Below are 12,419 nucleotides of genomic sequence, written 5' to 3' on the forward strand. Positions count from 1 at the left end.
ACGTGCGCTTTTATGCGGACGACTGCATTCTTTATCGTTCTATTAAGAGTGACGATGATCATTCAACCTTCCAAAAAGATCTCGAACTTATTTTTTTTGGTGTAACACTTTGCTAATGAAGCTTAACGTTTCTAAATGTAAAATTATTTTTTTTAGCCGCAAGCATACTATCTCTACGTTTTCTTATCACATGGATAACATCACTATTTTGCATGATACTCAATATAAATATCTTGGTGTTTACCTAACTTCGACTCTCTCGTGGTCAACGCACATTGCATGCATATGCGCAAATTCTTCGAGATCATTAAGGCACATACGCCGCAAGTTACACAATTCTACCAAAGATATTCGTAAACTAGCTTACCTAACATTTGTTCGACCTTAGATTTAATACTCTGCATCCGTCTGGTCACCCCATCAAAAGTATTTGATTGAACAAAATGTCACAGTTTCGCCCTAAGGGCGAAGCAAGGAATGCGATAGCAACACAGCAATGTCATACGAAGTAAGGTGAGCAGCCACAATGATTGTACAATCGGTCCAATGTCATGCGCATCTACGGAAGAAGAAGCACGTAAACTTTATTTTCAATTCTTTTTAGTGGGCACCCGCCGCGGTTCCCCGGCTCGGTAGACGGCCCAGAGTTGTGCTGTCAGCTTCGAGCTGAGCAGTGCCGTCTTCCAGCGCGAGCGGAGGCTCGCGGGGGAAGAGACGGAGGTGTCGGCACTGCCCACATTGCTTGTTAAATCCTGACGCTCCCATAACATGTGATTAGGCGTGGCAACCTCGCCACACGACGTGCATCTGTTTGTAGGGTCTCGATACATGGCGTGTATGAGTCTGGCGTTTCTGTAAGAATCCGTTTGTAATTATCTGTAGTGTACTGCTTGCGTCCTGTCTAACCTAGCGTAAGGGAATGGTATATGGAAAGACTAATTCATTTAATTACTACGCTCTACCAAGAGCCATTCGTCTTTGGAACGACTGTCCTAACGACTTTGAGCTTTAGAGGGACCAGGAAAACTCCGGCTTCTTCTTACAACGCATTTTTCAAACTCCACATAACCTAACTTATTATTTTTATCTATGCCTTTCCCGTTATGAATGTACAACTACGCGTTAAATACTGTTTTCGTATAGTCTGATTATGTCTTGCTCATTCTGTAATTCTACTGATTGTGTTTCGCTGTGTGAAATTTTGTTGTTGAATGAGCTGTCACTTTCAAAAGCGTTCGATTTGTTCATTGTATATATTGCAACACTATATTACTTTGTATTGCCGTATTTCTTACCCGATATTTTTTATCTGTATTCTCATGTGTATTCTAATTATTCTATAAGTTATCTGTGATTGTAGTCTCCCCCCTTACAAATGCATCTAGGAGCCTGTGAGGTATTTTTAAATAAATAAATAAATAAGTAAGTAAATAAATAAATAATAGGGAAAGTAAGGGCGAGCGCAACGAACTTTCTTAATTTAGCCACCATGCTCGTAAGTGATCGCATTATGGCGAAGTAGATTTTCGCGCTAATAATTCCGGATGGAAACTTTCATCTCATTTGATTTATTTTCCGGGCCCGGAGGCTATACATAAGAGGAGGGCTTCAATACTTGCAACATTGTCCGAAAAATGAATACAGAATAACAATGAAATAGAGGCAGTCTGGTAAGGACATGAAATTACTATTGATAGCAATGTGGTCGGTAGAAAGTGACTGTCTTCATAATTCGCGCCTAGCGATTGCATGGTGTAAGCGAACGAATGAAACAGGGAGACGTCGTCATTTCGAGCTATTTTCGCAGCGTGGAAAATTCCAACTGAGAATAACACCGATAATGGATGACCTGCTAAAAAATAAGGGAAAAAAAAAACACTGCAGACCGGGCAGACGTGTAGCACCAGCGGCTACGGGACTGCATTGGCTTCGTTCGATTTCAGAAAGTCAAACGCTTGGACGAGAAGACAACGCACCAGTTCTTCATGCAGCTGGCCAGCGCCTTGGCTTACCTGCACAAGAACGACGTGGCCCATCGAGATCTGAAGTGCGAGAACGTTCTCCTCACGACAGTGGACGTCGTCAAGCTCACAGACTTCAGCTTCGCCCGCTATTGCAGTGCGTATGGCTCCGGCATTTTTATATGCAATCTTGATGCAAAAAACAACGCGAATACAGAAGGGCCCGGTCATTCACTACAGGGCAAACTGCGTAAAACAAAAAATTCCTCGTAGAACGGTGGCCAGGGCAACAGTCAAGCAAGGAACACAGTCGGTTTTCGACTACTGCACAACAGAAAACGCAAACATGTGTGCCCATCATGTGTGCGTAAAAACCGTTTAGACAGCGTCATACTGGCTTCACTACAATATTGGGGACCAGAAACAGCAATATGGTCGTGGCCTTATGCTAAGAGCGCGTTTGTCACCAATACAGAAGCTGGTAAGCCAAAGTGATGCTCGCGAATTTCTGGACGCGCGCAAATTTCTACTCTGCCGGCGGGAACACAGTAAGGGCGAAACTTCAATAATAAAATTGACACTATTTATTTGGCGCAGTCGAGGACGGCAGAAAACTAGGTGGAGTGATGAAATTAGGAAATTCGCAGGCGCAAGTTTGAATCAGCTAGCGCAAGACAGGGGTAATTGGAGATCGCAGGGAGAGGCCTTCGTCCTGCAGTAGACATAAATATTGGCTGATTGTGATGAGCAGGTTCTTTTGTTTAATATTTTCTGGCGGTTCTCTGAGGCGAAGCCTCCCAGAACCCAATCGAGGACAAAGCCGTTTGTTGGGAAACACACACACAAACTTTTAATGTAACTAGAAACAAAAATTAACCCATAAAAACAAACACACAAAGATAACATGAAAACACGTAGCTGGAACGCTAATGTTATGAGGCAAGTTCGGGCAGGCTGCGGGTGTGCGTATGCACTACAGTCTCGACGCGGCGAAGCGGAGACGACGAGAGAAGCGTTGTTTGTCTCACCAAAAAGGTCGCTGTCGGAACGTCGTACAGGCTACCAGGGCGTGGCAGCTCTGGCTCGGTGGAAGAGGACAGACGGCTCGGCAGCACGGGCCGACGGTGGTGGCGTTCTGGTCGGGCAGCTGATCGTGGCACTCGGGCTCGTATCCCGTCAGCTCAGGTTCTGCCCACGGACGCAGACGCTCACCGGCCTCGGGCAGCAGCAGTTGATTATCGGGCAGGGTGGCGATGCCCGGGAAGGCAGGCGGCTTGGCCGCAGGGGTTGACGGCGGCGGCGTTCTGGCCGGGCAGCTGGTCGTAGAGCTCGGGCCCGTAGCCCGACAGCTCTCGTTCTGCCCACGGGCACAGATGCTTGCTGGCCTCAGGCAGCAGTTCTCGAACGGATGGAGTGGCGGCGCCCAGGAACGGGTTGGCAGGAGGCCCCGGCCGGGTGAAGTCCTGATGGCTCGGGTCCGGAACCCGACGGCCGTCTTCAACTCCCGATCCGGTGGCCGACCTTGTCCTGGTGCCGCTTCTGGAACTCCTCCTCGCCTACTGCCAGCGTGCCTCCTTGCTGGTTTTGTCCTGTCGCGCGGACGCCAATTTGTGATGCAGAGTGACTGCAGACGGTTCTTCAATTGGGGTACAGCCCCATTAAAGGCGAAGGCCCCAATTGGGTTTTTGTCCCCGATTGGGCTTTTGCCCTTAATGGGGTTGTTCCCCAATTGAAGAACCGTCTGCAGTCACGCTGCATCACAAATTGGCGTCCGCGCGACAGGACGAAGCCGTTTGTTTGGATTCTGTTGCTAATTCTAACATTTGAAAAACATGGCTAGCACGCGAGAGCTGTTAGCTTTAGCCGAACGCATGGGGCTTGAGGGAGCAGAGCTAAAAGCGTGGTTCGCCGAGCGGCAGGCGCGAGCGCGAGAAGAATGCGCTGCGGAGCGAGAAGCGAAAAGAGAACAGATTGAGCGCGAGGCACGTGTTTTGCAGTTGCGTCTCAAGGTCGCAGAGGCGGAACGGGCACGCTCCCTGAGACAGATTCGCGAGCTGGAGTCCTATGCAAGCTCTATTGAGCAAACGTTTGACGCGGACTCCAGACTCAGCAGTTCGAAAAATCTGTCTAGCAATTGCCCAGAACGCCGTCGCGGCCTTCCGTTCGAAAAAGGCACTAAACAAGAGGGCAGCAGAGAAATGAGCAAAACACGGACCAGACTAGGTCCTGGCATGAACCTCAGGGGCGCTGAGGATAGCTCAGGGAGCAGACATCAGGCAGCTTCTCATGAAATCGAGGCACGCATGCGCACCTGTGCTAGAAAAAGCACCTTGGATAAAGAGGCGAAAATGCCGTCAGAAAGCCCGACAGGCTGGGCAACGGTGCGCATGGACTGTGACCTCGAAGAGGACAAAACCAGCAAGGAGGCACGCATGCAAACCAGTGCAACAAAAAGCGCATCAAATGAAGAGGCATATAGACCTCTAGAAAGCCCGACGGACCGGGCAAAGGTTCGCATTGCCGATGACCTCGAAGAGTGCGAGGCGAGCGACGAAACGCTCCCCCACTCTTCCGGTGTGCCCCTTGCAATGGTGACAAGTGGCCTCGTCAGGTGCGAGGACCATCCAGATAACTCACCTCGGGAGAAGGTGAGCTTGCCTATCTGCGTCCCTGAACACCCAATAGGTCAAAGTGCAATGAGCACAAGTACCGAAATATTTGCTAGAAAGAACATAAAAGACTCCAAGAACGAGATTCGTGACTTACGCAGCAAGTCACCAATCGCGTCTGCTGATGTGTGTAAGCACGCTTGGCCTGATGGCTTACTTGCGGAGTTAGAAACATCGCAAGGTGATTCCACTGAGGAACACAGTGGGGGAATCTCGGCGAGTAATCTGGTAGAGGATAGGAAAGCAACTTTGTGTTCCTATTTGAGTAATGGGGAAGCAAATCGGTCGTCTCTGATATCAGCAGAAGCTAAAAGCATTTCCGTTGAGGTGCCGTGTGCATGTTTGTGCGATGGGTCCCAGCTACATGTCAGTGTGCCTAAAGTGTTCTCTACAAGGTTTGTGTCCTACTGCACATATAGAGAGCACATTTCGTGTGGTGCCGATGAGACCCAACTTATTACTTCCCAATCAGTTCAGCACCTAAGTCAGGTCATTCACGGGTTCTCATGTATGCGTTTCGCAAGGTGCAAGAAATTGGCTCCGGTGCGGTTCTCACGAACGGAGAAGAGACGCACGGTTCGTCTCACCTGGGACGCAATAACTTAAGAAAGCGATTGAATAGCCGGTTGCCATATCAGGATTTCGACCTTGGACAGAAACGTATTCGTTGTGAATAGGACTGCGTCTGCAACTTTGAATTATTTGAAGTGTTTTTTGTGTGTGTTTTGTGCTGTGTATGCTCAGCGAACTTTCCCAGCTGAACAGTGAACGCCCAATGAGTGTTGTGTTTTAAGCATATGGGTGAATTGTGCCGCGCACTAGCCACAGTTTTTCCTCTGGAAAAACTTTTCCTAAAAAGGGGCTCTTGTGATGAGTAGTGCGCGACACAATGCGGTGACTTTTGTGGTGCGCGACACGGTGCGGTGATGCGCGACGGTGATATTTGTGGTGTGCGACAAGGTGCGTTGCATTTCAAGCAAGAAGCAGACAATAAGGAGAGCGCGCGCCGCTCTACCGCGCCGCGCCGAAAACGACGACGCCGAAGACCGTCCGGCGCGTGAACACGCGGCGCAAGAAAAGGCATCAAAAGAAAAAAAAGCCAATCCAATCACAGAGGAACACGGAGCCTCGAGCCGCCAATGAGAAATCGACGAATCAACCAGAGCAGCAGAAAAAGGAGCCGCGCTGGCAGTAGGAGGAGGAGTTCCAGAAGCGGCACCAGGACAAGGTCGGCCACCGGATCGGGAGTTGAAGACGGCCGTCGGGTTCCGGACCCGAGCCACCAGGACTTCACCCGGCCGGGGCCTCCTGCCAACCGATTCCTGGGCGCCGCCACTCCATCCGTTCGAGAACTGCTGCCCGAGGCCGGCAAGCGTCTGCGCCCGTGGGCAGAACGAGAGCTGTCGGGCTACGGGCCCGAGCTCTACGACCAGCTGCCCGGCCAGAACGCCGCCGCCGTCAACCCCTGCTGCCAAGCCGCCTGCCTTCCCGGGCATCGCCACCCTGCCCGATAATCAACTGCTGCTGCCCGAGGCCGGTGAGCGTCTGTGTCCGTGGGCAGAACGTGAGCTGATGGGCTACGAGCCCGAGTGCCACGATCAGCTGCCCGACTAGAACGCCACCACCGTCGGTCCGTGCTGCCGAGCCGCCTGTCTTCCCCTCCGAGCCAGAGCTGCCACGCTCTGCCAGCCTGTACGACGTTCCGACACTACGTCTTTTGGTGAGATCAACAACGCTTCTCTCGTCGTCTCGTCTCCGCTTCGCCGCGTCGAGACTGTAGTGCATACGCACACCCGCAGCCTGCCCGAACTTGCCTCATATCATTAGCGTTCCAGCTACGTGTTTTCATGTTATCGTTGTGTGTTTGGTTTATAGTTTTCTTTTCGTTCTAGTTTCAATTATTAAATGTTTGTGTGTTTCTCAACGAACGGCTTTGTCCTCGATTGGGTTCTGGGAGGCTCCGCCTCAGAGAACCGCCAGAAAACATAACACAAAAGAACCTGCTCATCACACTGATGATGATGATGATGATGATGATTTGACAATAATGTGAGCAGCTATTTGACACTGAAATCAGGAGGGGTGCATAAGATGAAGAAAAAGAAAAAAGAACAATTTCAGAAAGGAAATTAAGGCCGAAAGACGATTCAAGCACAGCAAACGAATAATTGTACTTATTTGGCACGAAGACGCAATCGCGGAGAACAGCGCAAATGACGAACGACACATAAATTAGCAAGTTCAGTGAAACAAGTAATAAAATGCAAGCGAAAATTAAGGTAAGGAAGCTATTACACGGCTTCAAGTCTAGTATCCAATGCGGCGAAGCCGACCCTGGCGTGATGCGGTTGGCGCAACTCTATGGAAAGCGTTTAAAAAAATGATTGCCGAGGAATGCCTCGTTTCTCGCAAATTGCACTTTATGCACTTAATCCCGACAATGGTCTCACGCTTTATGTCGCGTCTAGTTTAATTCCGCTGGCTACATGTTTTTTTTTTCCTGAGACGCTTTTGTAGACCCGCCTAAAATGAATGGGGTGATTTTTTAATGCAGATTGCAGCGCAGCGAGAGCTCATCCGCTAATTGCACTCTAGGTACAGTTTGGTTTTATTCCGCTGCTTTTCCTGAGGCGCTTTTGTTCAGCCACTATGCAGCGAAGCAGCACTGCAGGGCAAAATATTCGTCGGTTGTTGAATTGATGGGAAAGCGCTCGTCGATCATGTTAGAACTCATGGACTCGAGTGTGTAGCTTTGATTGACATTTGCGCCCTGACGTATAAAGAAAGATGACACTGTCATATTCTGCAAGAAGCATCGGAACAAATGGCTTGATAGTGACATCCAAGCATTAACCACGGCTGCGTGCTCCCTTTTTTCTTAAGGTTCAGCGCGTGGTAAAATGTTTCATTATGATATTGAGCAAGACAAACATTACGTTCCAGCTTAACTCATGAAAACCAATGAGTAGTCACACTGCGTTAATGAACAATACACTCAGTAATTACACAATAGAGCTAACTAATAGGACTATATTTATTAGTAATCACTAGTTACTAACATACTATGCTAAGTTCTCTCGGTTTTACACACCACTAATGTCATGGACACCAAATGAAATGTCATAAAGGCAGTGATTCAACAATGAGAAAGGCTGGGAACTGGCATGGTGAATCCAGTAGTTATAATGACTCATTTAACTGGTACAATGGTAGTGTTGATTCGTGCACGTTATCATTGGTGTCATTCGCACTGTAAGTAAATGAGCACTTGAATATACCCTTGCTAAGTGATAACGCCAAGTCTAACTTTCATGCAGCAATGTGTCATGAATGTTAATGAAAAGTAATTCAAACTGTGACTCATTTATGATGACTAGGAGTGGTAGGACTGAGTTACTGGTGATCGCGAATCACTTTGTTTAGTTTGGCATTGGTAGCTGTGTTATTGCGCCTATATAGGCGGCCGGACTCGAAGACCTACGAACAGCGCTGAGCGCCGCAGAGAAACGAGAGGACTTCTTCTGTTGGGAACGAAACGATGACTGAGTATATTCGGAGAGGGGGAAGGGATCAGCGCTTATTACAACATCAGTGGTCAGGATCAATTCAAAATCGAAACAAGCAGAATACAACAGTAGCCTTTATTTATATACGTCGCCATTGATGTCAATCCAAAAGCCATTAAATGACTATTTCGTTCGCTACCGCTGCTGACAGACAACGCCCGGCTGTCAGTGATCACTACTGATACGCCCAGTATGATGTTCTCGCATTTTATACAGTGGGAGCTTATTGGATATCAAATGAAATATCATACAAACGATGATTTAATTATATCAACAAGGAGATTTATTTATTTATTTATTTGAAAATACTGCAGGCCAACTTGGCCCAAGCAGGAGGGGCAGATACATGATAATAAAGACAATGATAAAATGATGCATACAATGATGCAATATTCAAGTAATAGATAACAATACGCTATAAATAAAAAAAGCATCAAGGACTGAAAAAAATCTTCAATGAATGCATATTAAGTAATAACGCATTATCATATAGTTAATCAAACCCAACATCAGCAGGAAAAAGAAACCTCACAACTAACATAAAATGTGCTCCTCCAGAGACTGAACGAAATTTGGCGACATTATTACTGATTCTGGAAGTATATTCCAGTCCTGTATAGTTCTCGGAAATGGCTGTTTTGGAATGCTTTAGTTCTGGCAAAAATTGGTTGCAAAAAATGAGCTCTAGTGTGTCTAGTTTGCCTTGTTGTTACAGGGCGAAGGTATGGAAGATCAGTTAACTTCGTGTAACCAGTCATTATATTATGAAGAAATTTTATGCGATGGAATATCCTTCTAGAATGTAATAAAAAATCTTGTTTTTCTTCATTATTTCACTTGGGGAATCAGATTTTCTATATTTATTAAAGATAAATCTGGTGGCCTTACGCTGAATCATTTCGAGCTGATTATTATCTTTTATCGTGCGTGGTCCCAAATTTGTGACGTGTATTCTAATTTTGACCGTACATATGTGTTTACAGCGAGCAAGCGCACATGAGGAGGGGCATTACGAAGCTTTCTGCGTAAGAAGCACAACTTGTTAAATGCTTTCGAACATATCTCAGATATATGTTTAGACCACGTTAATTCACCAGATGACCAGATGGTAGGGCCTATTCACTTGTCATCACAAATCACTTTGATTAGTATGACAGTGGTAACCTTGACTCGTACAAGTCGTCAGTGGTATCAATCAAAAAGTGATTGCATGAATATTTTGGTTACGATTGTTAACTGATGATACCGACTCATTCGTGATCACCAGTTATAAGTTGCGCTCAATGTACTCGTACTTTTAAGGAGCTCATCCATCATCCATAAGGACCTCAACCATCATAGATATCAAATGAAAAATCATAAAAATGGTAATTCAAATGCAAGAGATGGTTGGGTTAAGTCACTAGTGATCGCGAATCACGTTGTTTTGTACGACAGTGGTAGTCTTCATTTATTCATTGTCATTTCTATGAATCTGTTTCATTAAACTTATTTTTTCTGAATATGTAGCACACAGGGTGGAAATACTGGGGATTACTAGGGGTTGTGTTCACTTTAGTGTTCTCTAGTGAACTAACATTTTCACAATTTATTTATTTATTTATTTATTTATTTACCCTCAGGGCCGAAGCATTACAGAGGGGAGTGGGTAGAGAACAAGCATAGTGCACAATAATATGACAAGGCATGGTAACACCTAATTATACAATGTTAGCAAAGACAGATTTAAATCGGGTGTTATCATTAATGCAAACAATGTCGGAAAGAAGGCGATTTCATTCTTGTGAAGTTCGAGGTAAAAACGTTGTCGCAGTTTCACCTGAAAGGCGAAGCATCAATTGCGATAGCAAATTTGGAGAGAGCTATACGGAGTAATGATATTAGCTTTATCAGCTGTATAAACTTGGACATGCAGCAGAACCGGCAACGCGCAGAACTGTTGTCGACGCCGTCGGCGTTTTGCCCGCGTTCGCTCAAAATGCCTGCGGCGTTGGTGACTGTTGCCGGAGCCTCTGATATAAATAGGCACTTGGTGCCGCAGCTAAACGTCGCCTCCTTTCCCTCCCCCCCCCCCCGCGACCTTTCGTGCGTGAGAAGAAGGCGCGTTTGCTCTACATATATGGTGATTGTAAAGGAGGAAAGAGACGCCTACTTCTGCAGCCCTTAAGGAAGCACGGCGCAGAACGCGCGTTTGTTCTCCGCCGTGCGTTCACTCCCCGTGAAAGAGCGCGTCCCTCGCGCCCTTTCACTCGCACATACAGCGTTCGGCGGCGCGCGGCGACGATTTCATCTCCATTGACGTCATACGGAACCTCACGGCGACGGCGACGGCGACGGCGACGTCAACGGCGACGGCGACACCGACGGCAGAAATCTGCTTTTGAGTGTCCATATAATTGCTATCGCAATAAAAAGAGTAAAGAAAGGTTTTAGTATGACATGGCTCGATACCAACCTTAAAGCAATGGTCAACACGGTCAGATACGTAATGTGGCTGAAGAATGAATTCGTCACGGAGGGTCGGGTGATAGTAAAGCCGATGAAAAAAGTTCACGCGAAAATTTTTTTCGGCGGGATGCTAGAGATGGAAGAGAGATACTAGATTTCATAGAAGTTATACTGACAGTGCGGTTATAACAGGAACAGATGAAGCGAGTGGAGCGATTCTGTACCATTTCAAGTGACGCAACCGAATTGTTACTGCTTGGATCCCAGACTGGAGTGGCGTATTCTAATTTAGATGAATACGCCACTCTAATGAGTGTTTTATATAACAATAGCTTTAAAGATGAGGGGGCTGCTGAAAAATTACGGCGCAAGTAACCTAACATGCGATTAGCGTTGTTAAAGGGCAACTCCGGCGATTTTTTTATGTCAACGGATGTCGATGAAATTCGCTGGGTCTGTTCCTCTGAATACCTCCGTCATGTCCTAAAAAAAGCAGGCTTGAGAGTTGCACAGTTTTTTTACAAATGAATTCAATTTATTGCCTCGAGCACCCTACCTTACCCCCTCCTCAGTTATAGGCCACATTGTGTATGACGTCAGGAATGGTCCACGCAGAGCATGCCGGGATCATGCAGACGACAGCGACGAGAGCGTGCAGGAGATGGCAGGAGTCGACGATCGTGAGCGAGCGCTTGGCGTGAGATGTTGCTGTCGCGAGAAGTTGCATTCCCTGTGGGCGGGCAAGTGATGCGGGGCGGCAAGCGGTGTTGCGTTGTTCGCTGCACGAACTTCAGCCCTCGCCTTCCGCAAACACAGTTTGAGCCGATGCCGATCGCGTTCAGCCGAGGTTAAGCCTATCACAGTGGCCAAGTTCGTGCGTCTGCTGCTGGCGGACCAGACCCACTGATATGAAGCTAATTAAGCTATTAGGATGAGGAAAGCTGCTTCTGTAGTTCAGTTTTGACCATACGGATTTGAAATAAACCATTCCTCATTTCATACAGTGCACACGCAAAAACCTAAAGCGACAACACGTCGCGCAATCAACATCCGTATACGTTGCCGTTCTCGAATGCGGCCAATCGCACTCGCCGGCGCTTCCCTAAATGAAATGTGACTACGCAAATCCATGGGTGCATTATTACCTATTGTTATGCTGACTCATTATTTAGCTTACGAGGTGCACTGTTTGCCTCGTATCCCAAATGGGCAGCAATTAAGCGGAGGCCCCTTCGATACAGCATGCGTAAACAACCATCTCGTTCAGCTGCCAACGATGTCATACTTCATAACATCGGCGTTTCCGCGAGAAAACTATACATTCTCTAAATGAACGATCATACGCGCAATGTCCCAATCTATGTCTATTTTACGGAACACTATTTGTGTGCATGAAGAGAATACGATCGAAGAATGATAAGCAGGCTGCACAACGCTTCCCTACTACGGTCTCCCGCTCGCTGTTTCCGAAGGTGTGTGGTCGCACGTATCAGCTCGACCCAGAGTGATGAAACGGTGCCTACATGCACAAAATCTACGTGTTTTGATATGTTCTGACATTAATTGATGTCACCGATGAGCGGCTATCTCAAGCGAACGACGTACGAGTGGTCGCTGTACCTGCCCCGATGTAAACAAATGCACCGGTCGGTGCTTTGGACTGTTAGCGGCGTTCTTGTGGGATACAAATGCGGAAAGTCGTGCTCCACATCTTACAGTGAGCATGCGAAGCGGTTCCATGAGAGGGGTAAAACACCTAAAATACCAAGCAGCAC

At 47.2% G+C, this 12,419-nt stretch overlaps 1 pseudogene; it reads left to right on the forward strand.

Moving 5' to 3' along the window:
• The window catches only part of LOC125944207 (testis-specific serine/threonine-protein kinase 3-like), a 260,227-nt pseudogene that overhangs the window by 100,974 nt on the left and 146,834 nt on the right, over positions 1-12,419 (forward strand).

Source organism: Dermacentor silvarum, chromosome 3 (genome assembly GCF_013339745.2).
Source record: "Dermacentor silvarum isolate Dsil-2018 chromosome 3, BIME_Dsil_1.4, whole genome shotgun sequence".
NCBI classification, from domain to species: Eukaryota; Metazoa; Arthropoda; class Arachnida; order Ixodida; family Ixodidae; genus Dermacentor; species Dermacentor silvarum.